We start from the raw sequence: 15,411 nt of genomic DNA, 5'->3' as shown, positions 1-15,411 counted from the left end.
GGATATTGGATCTTGACAAAGAGTAAGAAGACAATCATTGAAGATGAAAATATAGAAGTATATAGTAAAGATGAAACATATCTATTCATGTGTAACATGATAGAATGATAAGCTCTACAATCTTCTATTCCAAAGAATAAATATAGTTAGGTAAAGTCACTTGAAAAATCTTATGAAATTTGGAAAGCATTAGAATCTAATTTTGAAGGCGATAAACCTACAAAGAGAATGCGATTATAGAATTGGATATGTCCATTTCAAGATGATAAAATGATGGAAGATGAATCTAAAAGAAGTTATTTTGGTAGAATATCATAAGTTGTAGGAATGTGGTCTCATGGTGGAACTAAGGAAGAAGTTTAAATAATATGGAAGATATTGAAAAGTTTGACACCCCCATTCAAGAAAGTAGCTTAGATGATTTTTCTAGTAAAGCCTTGCACCAAATATTTAACAACAAAAATGTTGCTTGGAAGATTAGAATCAGAAGAAGTAGATCTTGTTGGAGTTGAGGAAATCCAACTCCGAAGACGCCAAGATCACCTGCATGCGAAGCCTGTCAAAGAGAAGCCATAGAAGGGGAGGAGCATGGAGCATGGGCAAAACCCTAAACAGACATGAGAGACACCATGAATGCAAACACAAGAAGAAATGTATTTATAATAAGAAATGATGTGATGTTGTTATTAAAATACAAAGAGGAGAGCTCAAATATAAAGAGCTCATGGAAGCTTGTAGAACAAGCTGGAAGGTGGTAGAAGATAAGTGTGACAACTAGAAGGGAACAAACTCCCGTGTTGTCACCAACTAACCACAACATGCATTAAATATAAAATATTAAATAAATGTATGACCTAAGTAAACTTAAGCAATAGAATAAATAATTAGATATTAATTATTTACTCTAACACCCCCCCTTAAGTGCAACTTAGGGAAATACCTTAAGCTCACAAAACAAAGATGAAATGCATAATGGGTCCCGACAACGAGGCCATGTTAAGTACCCATGTACAATGCAAGAGATGCAACCTCTGTAAGCGAGGAAAGAGAGAAAACCATGTGGGAAAAACCCTCCCCCAAAAAGAGGTAAGAACCTAGTGAAGAGCTGAAGAAGTCTCCAACTAGGGAAAATTGTCCCCTAAAACAGGAACAAGAAGTGATCATGAAGAAGCAACATCACTGAAGCATGAAGAAGCCACAAATCTGCCAAAATAATGATCTAAAGAACCTCCATGGAAGAAGAAGGCACGAACTGAGCATGTCTATATGGTAGATGATCCATCTCACCGAAATGATTAGGTAGCCAGCCACTGCAATCGCCTTGTACATAGGATCAACCACTGAATACATAGTTCACACTATCGAACCATCGAACCAAGGATGCATTAGAACATAGCATAACCCCCCTTAATGCAGACGGGGTGTGATGACAGGCAACTGAGAAGGTGAGCCAAATCTCCTGCAAACGAACCAAGAACGAGCAGAGAGGAAAAGAGGTACAGACACCGATAAAGACACGGTCTAACTGACTCTGCATGGGGCTAATGTCGTGGAAGGGACACTCACTTGACAAAGGGAGAATGCCTAAAATAGCAAATAAATAATCCCCCCCATGGTGCTTTATGAAATAGTTCATGCACAACTGACTCAAAACAACGTTCATGACTCCCGAAATGCAAAAGTGACACTTTATCTCAGCGTGAAATAGAAAATTTCTTCAAAATGATAGCTACAATGATCAAAACTAAAAAAGAGCTGAACCAAAAGAAAATACAGCCGAAAAGAAAGCAAACCATGCCAGGAAAATGATCCTCGGGCCTAAAACACTCAAAATATCCACCATAGAGGAAAAATGCCAAAACTATGATAGAAGGAGTAGAGGCCAAAAATGAAGAAAAATGACTACTTTTCTAAAAAGTGCACAGAACCAGCTTTCCAGAAATATAAAGTTTTCAAAAAATGGGCATGGGACGCAAAAGATATGCATGCCAGAGTCAAAAATAGGACTTCGGACATCAACAGAAAAAAAAGCAATAAAAAAGCATCAAAAACAAAAAATACCTACACCAAAATCTCCGCCTTGGAACCAGCTTTTTGGTACTTCTTTCGGATCAGAAAAATACCTCTGTATGCAAAAGTTATGGCCAAAAAACAAAAGGTAGGTCTAAAAGAGAACTTGAAGGAGAGTGCAAGTAAGGATGATGACACAGGGATGACATCATGCTGATGTCAGTAGATCTCCACGTGGCACAACCGACGTGGCAGGGGTCACATGGCGGGTCCACGTGGCAAGGTCCCACATGGCGCCCAAGCCACGTGTCACCCCCGCAGTGGCTACAAAGGTGCTGACGCGACTGCAGAATGGTCTGCACAGCTGGCGGGCAGAGGCGACCACAGGGCAGCAGAGCAATGAAAATCGTTGCGCCCGGGCAGTGGGAGTTTTGGGTGGCGCCGCGATGGGAGCCACTGGTGGAGCGACCCGTCGGAGGCACGCTAGTGGAGATCGGGTGTCCCCGTGGTGGCCCGTTGGCGCTACTGTGGCGGTCCCGGTTTAATATATATATTTTTTATTTTTGCACTATCGCGCGTCTGTACGATGGTACGACCAGACCTTGAAACAAAAAAAATTTTCCTCTCGGAGCTCTATCTCCAAAAATGGAAAGTTTTATATGAATTTTGATTGCAAGCGGCCTTCCGAATCCAATGGTGATGTCCGTTTGGGCCCAAAGTGCTCCGAAAATATGCTGATCCCCTGATTTGAAGAAAAATTGCACAAACAAACTAGGGTTTGTGACTTCAAATCACAGCTTCAAAATTCTTCAACGTAGCAGCAGCAGGAAGGCTCTGATACCATGTTGGAGTTGAGGAAAGCCAACTCCGAAGATGCCAAGATCACCTGCATGCGAAGCCTGTCAAAGAGAAGCCATAGAAGGGGAGGAGCATGGAGCATGGGTAAAACCCTAAACGGACATGAGAGACACCATGAATGCAAACACAAGAAGAAATGTATTTACAATAAGAAATGATGTGATGTTGTTATTAAAATACAAAGAGGAGAGCTCAAATATAAAGAGCTCATGGAAGCTTGTAGAACAAGCTGGAAGGTGGTAGAAGATAAGTGTGACAACTAGAAGGGAACAAACTCTCGTGTTGTCACCAACTAACCACAACATGCATTAAATATAAAATATTAAATAAATGCATGACCTAAGTAAACTTAAGCAATAGAATAAATAATTAGATATTAATTATTTACTCTAATAGATCTAAGATAGTCTAGAGATCTAGATACAGTCAAAACAAGTTTTAATGCCCTAAACATTGGACCTAATGTGACAAGGAGTTCAAGCACACGTGGAGATTTTGTTGGTAGCAACAGATATGATGAAGATAAGAAGATTGAGGAAGGAATAACCCTTCTTGTGAGAAGAGAAAAAGAATGTAAAAAAAACAATTTTAAATGTTGGACTTGTAATCAATTTACATTACGCAACTAAATATCCCAAAAGAGCGAAAGATTATAAGTGAAAGTTTAAGCCTAGAAGAGATTGAGATGGGAATTATTTGTATGTAAATGAAGATGAAAAATTAAATGATAAAGGTTAAAGTGAAAGTAATGATGAATTGGGATTTGTGGCAATCAAGGAAGATGATATTGATAGAAAAATTAGAGAAGAAAGAGATCTAATCTCCCAAGTGGAAAATATATCTTCTTGGATAATAGATAGTGGCCTTTCACATCACATGACTGGTGATATGAATAAGTTTATAAAGTTCAAGAATCATGATGGAGGTATTGTTAGAGTCAGTAACAATGCAACACATCATGTAGTAGGAATTGGATCCATTACTTTTGATGGTAGAACTAAATTGATGATTTTTATTTTGTTGATGGATTAAAGAAAAACTTGTTGAGTATTCAACAATTGGTGGACAAGGGTTATTAGTTGGAATTCATTGAGAAGACCTACATTATCAAAGACAGAGATGGTAATATAATTGAAACTAGCACTAGATCCAAAGGTAATGTATTTGACTTGAATCTTACTAAAATGACATGTTTGGTAGCTAAAGTGGATAACAATTAGTTGTGGCATAGAATATTTTGTCACATAAAATTTGATAATATTGTGAAGGCTAGGATCACATTTGTAGTTAGAGACTTGCCTAAGATTACAAAGCCTACTAATTTTTTGTGTAAAGAATGTATTTTTTCTAAGTAGAAGAAAATATCATTTCCTAATAAAAAGTTCAATACCATAGAGAAGTTAGAGATCATTCACATAGATCTGAGTGGTCCTTCTAGAACAAGACAATTCTATGGTGAAAGGCACTTTATGATTTTTTTATGACATCAATTTTGGATGTAATGATGAAGAAAGTGATAATTTTTCTAAAGAGATGAAGAATGAGTTTGAAATGAGCATTATAGGAGAAATGAAGTTTTCCCTACAATTACAGATTATACAAAACAACAATGGCATTTTTATTTCACAAGCTAAGTACATAAATTCCTTATTGAAAATGTTTGGTTTAGAAAGTTGTAAACTTGTTGGTATAGCTATGATAATTGGTCACAAGTTATCCAACAAAGATGAGACACCTGTACTAGACTAGAAGAAGTATAGATCCATGATTGGAGGTTTGCACTATCTGACTCACAGTAGACTAGATATAGAAAATGTAGTTTGGATTGTAGCTCAATTTTAAGTTGATTGTAAGGAGTATCATTTGGTAGTAGTGAAGAAAATATTCAGATATTTGAAAGGAAAATTTGACTATGGAATTTGGTATGATAGATCAAGTGATTTCATTCTATGTGCATATAATGATGTAGATTGGACAAGCAGTATGAATGACAAAAAGAGCACTAGTGGTGGAGCATTATTTCTTGGAGGAAGATTGGGTTCTTCGCTAAGAAAGAAGCAAGATTGCATTTCTCAGAGTACATATGAGGTAGAGTATGTTGCAACAATAATTAATTGTAATAAAGTTTTGTGTATGAAGAAGATGTTGAAGGATATCAAAATTGAGTTTGAGGAACCTATTATCATTTATTGTGATAACACAAGTGCTATGAGTATGTCTAAGAATCTTGTATTTCATTCTAAGACTCAACATATATCTATTAAGTAGAATGTGCTTAGAGAGTAACCAACAAAAAAAGAGACCATATTGGAGTATGTGACTACTAGAGATCATATAGAAGATATCTTTATGAAATCTTATCCTTAAGATAAATTTGAGTACTTAAGAGGTATGCTTGGGGTTATGCCCCTGCCTACTTCTGAGTAGATGATGCAAAGAGTGCATCAATCCAGTGGTACAGAGCACTATTTTTAGTCTAGGTTGAGTGTTGATGCTTCCCATATGGGGAAGTATCTATGATGATCTGAGTCATTGGGGCCTCTTGGTATTTGATATTGAATAGTATCTTTGGACACTTGAGCTGGTTGAAGACTTAGTGCAGAATATTAGCAATTCATATTTAACAATTGGTATGTTGTAACATTGATATTGAAAACTCTGACATTGATGTCAATGGGCAAGAGAATGAATGAAAGAAACATGTCCCAAGTATGGGGTAGAGAATATGCATGAAGGAGAGATATCTCTTTAGAGATATTTAGAAAGATTCATGAAAGGAATCTAAAATATGCATCTAATGTATTGTGAACTATTAAGTGTGAAGTAAATAATTGATGTCGAAGAAGTGGGAGTATGCACACCTATTGTGCAACTATTGTATTGAGATTCTTTTTAGCATGTGGACAACTGATATTGGTCAGTAGTAGTAGAACATTGTTTGGTATTCTTTGAATTTAGATGATTTTTTCACCTATGTTTCCATCAATGCCAAAGGGGGATATTGTTAGCATGAATGTTGATGATACTACTTTGGTGGAGCATCCTAAGTATTGGAAAGTATTGACATGTTGCATGCATGACTGTGTTTGTCATTAATATCAACATACATATCATGGTTTTTTTAAAGATTGAAAAAGTGGTAGAAAAAGATCTTAATGGTTGGGACAATGGTTTGATTACCTAGTGATGCATAGTTATGGACATGTGTGGTATAACTTGTCCTGATGACATGGTTAAGTGCACATAGTATAAGTCAAAGATGTACTTGATTTATAGAGAGGAGTTCAAAGAAATAGTATTGGGAAATAATTTCTTTATTTTTGTTCACTATCTTACATCTAATATGCAATGAGAAGAGGTAAAATTAGACAACGATAGAGGACAACTAGCTAAGGATGCTAGTGAGTGCGCAAGCCCTAATATAGCAAGTATGAAGTTTTTCATAGACTATGAGATGATAGTGCTATTGTAATTGTAATTAATTAATTATCTTATTATAATTAATTGGAAAAGCCTTGAGGTCAACAAAGAAAATATATAATTTTGATATAGTAAAAAGGAAAGATGTTTTCCTTATTTGTATGTATCCATTTTTGTTGTATGCAATGCAAAGTATGAAAATGAGTAGAGTGCTATGTGATTGTATATAAAGGGGTCTAAGGGATTATTAAATGTGATATTTTTCAAAAGGAGTAGAGGTCTAGTTTACAGGATAAAGAAAAAGGAAGGAACAATACATTACAATTCTATTATTCTCCAAGGAATAATACATAGATCATTTGGATAGTGGGTTCATTGGTCTTACCCCTTGAAGTTATTTAGACAGTGGGTCTAGTTGTCTTCCACAACTCCTAATAGGGTTGGCATGACCCCTAACAAGTTTGGAATCTGCTAACATGGATTCAAAGTCTCCTAATAGTGTCAATCCTCTAACAAGGAACATTTATATTAGTACATCATCTTGTGGGTACCATCCCCACTGGGGTTGTCCCTCTGATCAAGGGTTTCCCTAGTTAATATATCTAGTGTTATTGTGTACAAGTATTGTAAGAATTTGGTATATCTCTGATACCATGTAAGAATTTTTCTTAGGAAACAATAAAGCCAAGATCAAGAATCACAAGACAAAGCACAAAATGGACAAAGTGGTGTATGATCATAATATCTATATGAAAATGAATAATGTATGATTTTCTCATATGAGTTAATACACACTAGGAGTGCATGTATATAAAGGCCTCTAAAATGTTATTAGATTGTCTCAGAATCAGTGAAGAGATAAGCTCAACAACTAAGCACACATCCACCAAAAGTGAATTATCCTCCATTGTGTATGAATGTAAGTACATCAATGAGAGGATAAGTATGACAAGGTGTATCTCATATAGAGATGTTGTAGAAACCATGTGCTTAACCTAGATGCTCTGTGTTGTCAACAAGATAGCTCATATGAGTACGCATACTCCTATGTGTCTACATGGAAAATAATATAATAATACATTAACCTAAGTAAGCTTAAGTAAAGTGTAAATAGTAATTAATTATTTACACTAACACCCCCCATAAGTGCAACTTAGGGGAATGCACTTAAGCTTACAAAAGAAATGATGGGTCCTAGCTACTAGGCCATGTTAGGTACCCATTTGCAAACACAATGTTGTACATACAATGAGATGTAATGAAATGCAATAAAATTTCTCTAAAAATGGAGAAAGAGGGAAATCCTCATGGGAAAAACCCTCCCCCCAAAAAAGAGATAAGTACAATAAAGAAAGATGCATGTATGGATAGAGTAATCAAGACACCCCCATTATGACATACATCATGCATATATAATAGAGAATCCCTCCATGAAATCCCCCCCATAGCGAAGAATTTCCTAATGATGAGTGCTTGAAGACTAAAGAGAATTCAATGCCTAAAAACAACATTTATCCCTTTAGGAAGAAGATACACTAAGTATAGGTTCTAGTATGCTTCCCACTGTGGATAGGAAGATGGAAGAGAGATCCATATGTAGTGTCCTATGGTTGTTGCCTCTAAAGTCTACTCATATGTCAAAAAGTCCTTGATAAATGTAGATGCCACAAGACAATTTGGTGGATGGCCAACAAAAGGTGGAAAACAAGGTAACGTGTCCATGTGTGAAACTGAATCAACCTCCAAAGATGGTGAAACACCTTGATATGAAGATGTCAGAGGAGAAGTAATGTAGCCTCTCCTCAATGATGAATGTGCACCTATGATAGAGGCTCCTTGATGACTTAAGAAGCTGTACCATGAAAGTTGAATGATGTTCTTCCTTGTACAAAGAAGTGGTGCCATAGGTGTAGTAGAGAATGCTGCCCAATTAGTAGGAATAATGCTTAGAAGATATGATGTCTGAGGAAAATGGAATACAATCTCCAAAGACTAATATGTCTCCTCTAAAGTAAAAGAGTTCTCCTCCAACTACTATAAAGAAGCCACAATCAAGTTAGTCTCAAAAGAAAGATCAAGTGGTTGAGGGTCAAAGTGTTGCCTCACAAAAAGTGAAGAATTTTCATCATGAAAGAGAAGATGAATGTCATCAATGATTTCTCTCACATATTCAATGTATGACTCCACAAAAAACACTGCAATATCTAGATGGAAGTCATCCCATGAAGCTGAAGTAGGAAGACATGGTGTTTCCTACTGCACTGAATTAGGAGTATCTATAGTTGGAACTACATTAGTAGAAGCAATAGGAGCATCAAGAGGTAGGATCTCAAATGGAGTTGAAGGTACCATAATTGGAGTGATTGGAGGTAGAATATGCTCTAGAAATGGAGGAACCGTTGGATCTCCATATGGCTTCCAAAGAGCCATCAAAATATCATAAGGTTTACTGACCATTCTAAGGACAACAAAATAATCAACACTGATACTAAAAAAAAAATGATTGACTCAATTATGTCAATAGGTGTACAATCAATGTAAGAGGGCATTTGTTTGGAACATAGATAAGGAAATACTTCCTTATGCACTCTTCTTAGATGATCAATGATTAAAGCACTCCTTTTGTGATAGTTTCTCTTTGTCAACCTCGGTCTAACAGTAAAAGAAAACTCCATGGTATCAATGTATGCACCCCCTAGAATGCAAAAAAATCAATGAACCCTCACTAATGTGTGATTTGAAACTTTATACTTAGCACATTTACAATAGCCACTTGCCAATTTAGGCCTTAGTGGTCTTCTAATTTTACAACAAAAAATATGAAGCTATATTTGACTCAACAAGAAAAGACATAAGACCTCCCAAGGATATAATTAATTACAAGTGCCAACAGGCCAAAATGAGACCAAAATTTGAAAGTATTATGTCTACTCAAAATTACTCCAAACTAATCCTAGATATGGAAAGTAGACAACAAATCATGCACTCTCCAAAAAGATAGCACCTAAATATGTGTCCATATGAGCCTGAACTAAGCCTTTGAAGTTGCAAAAATTGGGTTTTGTGATTTGCAAGAAATTTTTTAAATAGAGATCTTAAACATCCTATTTTTCCTGAATCACCATCGTCGCAGCTCCAAAAAAACAAATGACTCTAGATTTCACCTTAGATGTTCAATTTTGATGAAACAAAAGTCTATTGGGGGGTTTTTGACCTTATTAATATGATGTAAAAAAATTGGAGATCTAAAAATTAAATTCACAAATCTAAAAGATCATACCAAATTCTACAAATCTGGCCTTCAGGTGCTGGTTTGCAAAACAAATTTTTATAAATTTGTACTATGGCCTAGGGTAGGAAAAATTATAGTCAAAATTCATAGAATTGACTCTTTGGATGCAATGGTGAGGTCTACTTTGGTTGTAGATGCTCCCAGTAGCTGTAGATACTTCGGATCTGAATTGAGGTCTTGAAGTAAGAATGGTCTCCAATGGCTATGAAATGACACTACTATGGCTCTGATACCATGTAAGAATTTGGGATAGCTCTGATACCATGCAATAACTTTCCTTAGGGAAAAATAAAGACAAGGTCAAGAAGCACAAGATAAAGAACAATATGGACCAAGTGATGTATGATCATAATATTGATATAAAAATGAATAATGTTTGATTTTATCAGATGATTTACTACACACTAGGAGTGCCTATATATAAAGGCCTCTAGAATACTTCTAAAATTCCTAAGAGTTAGTGAAGAGATAAGCTCAACAACTAAGCGCACGTCCACCAAAAGTGAATTATCTTCCATTGTGCATGAATGTACATGCATTGATGAGAGGATAAGTATGATAAGGTGTATCTCATATAGAGATGTTGTAGACACCATGTTCTTAAATTAGATGCTAACTCCTATGTTGTAGACACCATGTACATAAATGAGTTGCTAACTCATGTGTTGTCAACAAGAAAACTCATATGAGTACACATACTCCTAGGTGTCTACATGACAAATCATATAATAATGCATTAAACTAAGTAAACTTAAGTAAAGTGTAGATAGTAATAAATTATTTACACTAAAAATTATCTTATTGTAACTTTATTTTATATTACTCACATGGTTAAGTTTGTTGAAGGTTGATAATTGTGATAATAGTTCTCAAACTAATTCAACCCCTGCTCCTCCCCCCTCTTAGTTATATCAGTTGACTATATATTCTAATGATCATGTATGTGTCAAATAAGAAGTTTAATAGTGATTGGGTAACCTAGTGATGACCAAGTGTCAAAATATAGTGTTGGCCTAGGAAAAACATTTTAACTATTTTTGAGAAATCATAATTTCCAGCCAACTAAGTTAATTTCTTGGAAAATGAAAATTGTGTTGAAGATAAGGATCAATGAGCTCGATCATTTAATGTTAGGATAAAATCAAGTAAATAACCTAAGGATTAGATTCCAAGAGAATTTTCTAGAAAGGAAAGTAAAAATGAAATGGCAATCAGATTCATTGTATGTGATGAATTGAATCGTAAATCCTAAGATCTACAGTGGTGTTTAAGTGGAAAAATAACAAAATTACCTATTTAAGGAGATACACAACCTAAGATATAGAATTTCTTTGTGTGTTCATGTGTGTGGGAGATGTTCCATAGATTTAGAATAGTTTTTGATGTTATTTACTAGTGAATCTAAGGAGGCTAAAATGTGTTGACAAGAAGTGAATAGTGATTTCTTGAAGGGTTGCCAAGTGAATAAAAATATAGATGAGAATGAGGGCCTATGAATGAATCATCTCATGGAATAGATAGATATTTTTACATGCAATATGATTTGTACTAAATAGATCATAACCCTATTGTTAGTTTCTAACCATTATAAATAGTATTTAAAATCCTTTAATCAAGGTTGACCTTGCAAGTCATATATGTAGAACCAGAATCAGTATGCAAAGAACATTAACAAATAAAGTAAACATTCACAAACCAAAAACTAAATTCACATACATGCTTAGACAAAGAAAGAGAACAAGAAGTGCAAACCTCACAAGAGAAAACACTCCATGCTTTCTTGATTCTGTAGATGTGTCCTTTTGCTGTGGATGTATGCTCAAGATGCTCAAAAGCTGCTTCAATGGAGATGGGTAATGGAAAATTGGTAGCTTTGTGACCTCTCAATTTGGCATTATAAGGGTATGGTTGATGGCTTTGGTTCTCAAAATAGCATGGTAACTTTAGCTCAAAGATTGTTGATGAAATGGCTTGGGATGGGATTCAATTTATAGGCTAAGGGGTAGAGGGATGGAGGGCTTAGATGCAAGGATGGATGAAGGCTTAAGGAGGGCTAGGATGCACTCAAAGGAGAGCACATGGATTGTGCTTGTTTAGCACCAATGGGAAGGTGACACTTGTCACAAGGAGGATGAGTGTGAGAGGGGTTCTCTTCGCTGCCTTAGCTAGTCCCTCTAATGCGAACTCATCAATATGTATGACACTTGGTTGGTCCCAATCTATGAGTTGTGGATGAGCAAGTGGTAGGTCAATGAGATGGATGGATAGTTCTCGGAGAACAGAGTCTCCTAGGAAGATTTGGTCTGGGATATCGTCGTAGGCTCTCTTTTCAACTTCCTCAAGAAAGTCTTTGATTTCAACAAGGTCGTGGTGGATGTTCGAAAAAGTGTGACCATTCTTGTTGGTGCCCCCAGTTGTGGGTATGCCAAAGACAAGACCTGACTTTATCTCCCAATCATGTGCTTCGATGGGACATTGCATGCCCCTTTCTTCTAGTCCTAGTCCACCTCCTTGATAGTTCCATTTTTCAGTGACGAGCTTATGTTGTTGGGGATACTTTTGGCTGAAGTGATCAAGGCGTGCTTGATTTCTTGGAGGTGCATTCTTATGTAGCCAATTGTTGATATCTGGAGTGAGCTCCTCATGAAGAGGGGTTTTTGAGGACACAAAGGTGGTTGGGCCAAACCTTTTGTATCGAGGAGGTGGAATCTCCTTAGCTTTGTGATATGTTGGCCATCCATGGGTATGTGGATCAAGTGGGATTGCTCCGACAGCAAATGCATCTGATAGACTATATTCTCCACAACCTTTGTTGTTGATCTTTACAGTAGATAGGGTGGAGGCAAGGATGGTTTCTGCATCATTACAAGTGTGGGATGAGCTGGCGATGGCTGTGCCAATGTCTATTCCAGGGCAATGGTTTGTATATGAAGCTTCAACCGCATTGCAGTAAGCAAAGGGTTCTAGATCGGCATGGATGGTTACCTCAGTGCCTTGATGCGGAAATTTGATGCACTAATGGTAGGTGGATGGAACGGCCTTCATAGCATGAATCCATGGGCGACCGAGGAGGATGTTAAATGGTAGGTTTAGATCAACAACATGGCAAACTGTCTCTTGAATGACTGGCCCAACCTTGATTGGTAGCAAAATAGTCCCTTCTATGGTCCTTTCCAAGTTGTCATAAGCTTTGATGGTGATAACCTCACTGATCATATCTGCCTCAGTATACCCAGCTTGTTTTATGAATTTTAGGGTGCAAATTTTCAAGGCTGATCCATTATCTATCATTACTCTTTTCACAAAAAAATTGGATACCATGATGACTATGCGAAGCAGAAGGGTGTGATCTGGCTCAACCGCGGGTATGTCGGTGGGTTTGAAAGATAGGGCACATGAGGATGAAAGGTGTCCAACAAGATTACAAAAATTAGTAGCATTGATATCAGAAGAGACACGGGATTCTATGAGAGCACTGTCAAGGATGTCTTTGTACACAGGACTAGTGCGGAGAAGGTCTAAAATGGATATTTGGGCTGGCATGTTCCCAAGGTGTTCCAAGATATTGTACTGGCTTTTTGATGGAGCTGATGGTGTTGATGAAACTGGTGGGCCTGCGATGTTAAATCGCACTCTTCGAGTGGTGACCGCACACTCATTGTCTGGTCCTCGGATATTGATAACATTGACAGAAGGCTCTTTCTCAGATATACAACCTATAAGGCTACCATAGTCTATATAGGATGAAGTGTGGTCATTGTTCTTCCCATGCTGTTGGTTTGGTTGGCGGTTGTTGGTGTTGTTTTGGATAGGTGCTTTTCCAAGATTTTGGTTGTTGTGTGGAGGAAAAGCATTTTGATAAATCTGTAAGCCTGCATTGGGAGAGGTTTGGGCACCAACAGTGATTTCCTTTCGATCAATGAGGTCTTGCACATAGTCTTTCAGTTTCATGCATCTGAGGGTGGTGTGACCGTTTACCCTATGGAACTTGCAATACTCATTGTCCTTGTACCATGCAGCTTTGGATTGGCTTGGATCAATTTGCTGGGTAGGAGGAAATTTGATGAGGTTTTCCTTAGCCAATTTCTCAAAAATAACATCCAATGGCTCACCAAGGGGTGTATAGTTTCTAAGTGCAGGTTGGAATCTGGGCTTTTGCCCTGCAGCTACATTGATGGCATTAGCTTTATTGTTAGACCCTTGAAAGTTGGGTCTTGTATTGTGGTTTTGATAGCTTTGGTTATTTCGTTGTTGGTAATTGGTAGCTTGTTGGTTGTTTGTTTGATATGGTGGGTTAGACTGGTTCTGAGAGGGACCAACGATATTCACATGTCTGGTGTCAGTAACCCCATCTGTTGCAACATGCTTGTTTTTGTTCCAATACCTAGACTTGTCATTGGAATGTGATTGATTTTGGTTGGCCTCTTTGTAAATCTTTACCACACCATCTTTGATGAGTCCTTGCTCAAGGATCATTCCTTTCTCTTTGATATCCTTATAGGTCTGCAAATAGTTCATGGTCATGTGGTGAGCCAAGCTGGGATGTGCATTATCAATAAACATTTTCACCACATGGCGTTCTGGCAAGGTGCAGGATATGCGGGTGGTAAGGGTTTTCCATCTTTGCAGGTATTCAGAAAGGCTTTCTCCACCTTTTTGCTTGGTGTGGACAAGATAACCTATTGATAGCTCTATTTCAACAAGATGGGCATATTGGGCTACAAATGCCTCAGATAATTTAGCAAAGTTTTTAATTGTGCCATAGGGGATTCTATAAAACCATTCAAGAGCTGGTCCAGCCAAGCTTTTGGGAAAAAGGCGCAAGAGGAAGACATCATTGTATGCCATGTCCTGGCAATGCATGTAAAATTCTTTGATATGTGTGACAGGTTCTCCTTTTCCTCTAAATTTGTCAAATTTAGGTACCTCAAAGTGTTTTGGAAATGGTGTCATGGTAATGGCTCTGTCAAATGGGTAAGGACACACATTCTCAAACTTGAATGTCTTTGGATCATTCCCTTCTTGGATGGCTTTCAGAGCTGTCTTCATTTGCTCCCACTCTGAATTGATAGGTGATGGTTGGGTGCCCCCAATGTAGGAGTGCCTTGAGGTAGGTATGTGTTGGATGGGGCCATTGAATATGGATGGTTATGAGGGATTTTCTGATAGGGATTGTACATTGTTTGGGCAGCTGCATGGTGGATGACGGGTTGTTGAGGTTGAGGTGGCGCATATTGCTGCATGTGCTGCGAGGCTTGCTGTTGATATGGGATTCGAGGTTGGGATTGAGGAACATAAGCTGGCTGTGGGGTAAATGGATTGCTTTGTGGAGGTAAGGTATAAGATGGTTGTGAGGCTTGGGGAAAAGATCGGAGGGCTTGTGGGGTTTGACCAATATATGTGGGTTGTGCCCCCATTTGGGATGGCATCTACAAATAATTGGTGGTTGGCTGGGGTGGTGGATTACCTCCTAGAAGTGGCATTGAAAAGTAGTTGGTAATTGGAGGTAATGGATTAGTTGGTGGTGGAGGTGGTGGGAATTGAAAGCTTGGGAATGGAACTGATGGGGTTTGGTGGGAGCTAGGGTCACTTGGGAGCTTGGTAGAAGATTGGCAGTAGCTTGTGGGTTTTGATAGCTTTGTGGAGTGAAGGTAGTAGCTTGTGGATTTGTGGCTGGTGGTATTGAGCTCCCGAGGCCTAATGGAAATGATGGGATTGTGCTTTGGGCTGTGGTGAACAAGCTGGGGGCGATGAAAGGTTGATTACTTGGCCCCATGGGTGGCATCCCTATTGTATATTGCTGAGGTTGGAAAAAGATGCTAGCACTAATT

The sequence above is a fragment of the Cupressus sempervirens genome, chromosome 8 (assembly GCF_028749045.1).
Source record: "Cupressus sempervirens isolate cs-2001-9-10 chromosome 8, ASM2874904v1, whole genome shotgun sequence".
Lineage (NCBI taxonomy): Eukaryota > Viridiplantae > Streptophyta > Pinopsida > Cupressales > Cupressaceae > Cupressus > Cupressus sempervirens.
This window is presented reverse-complemented; position numbering follows the sequence as displayed.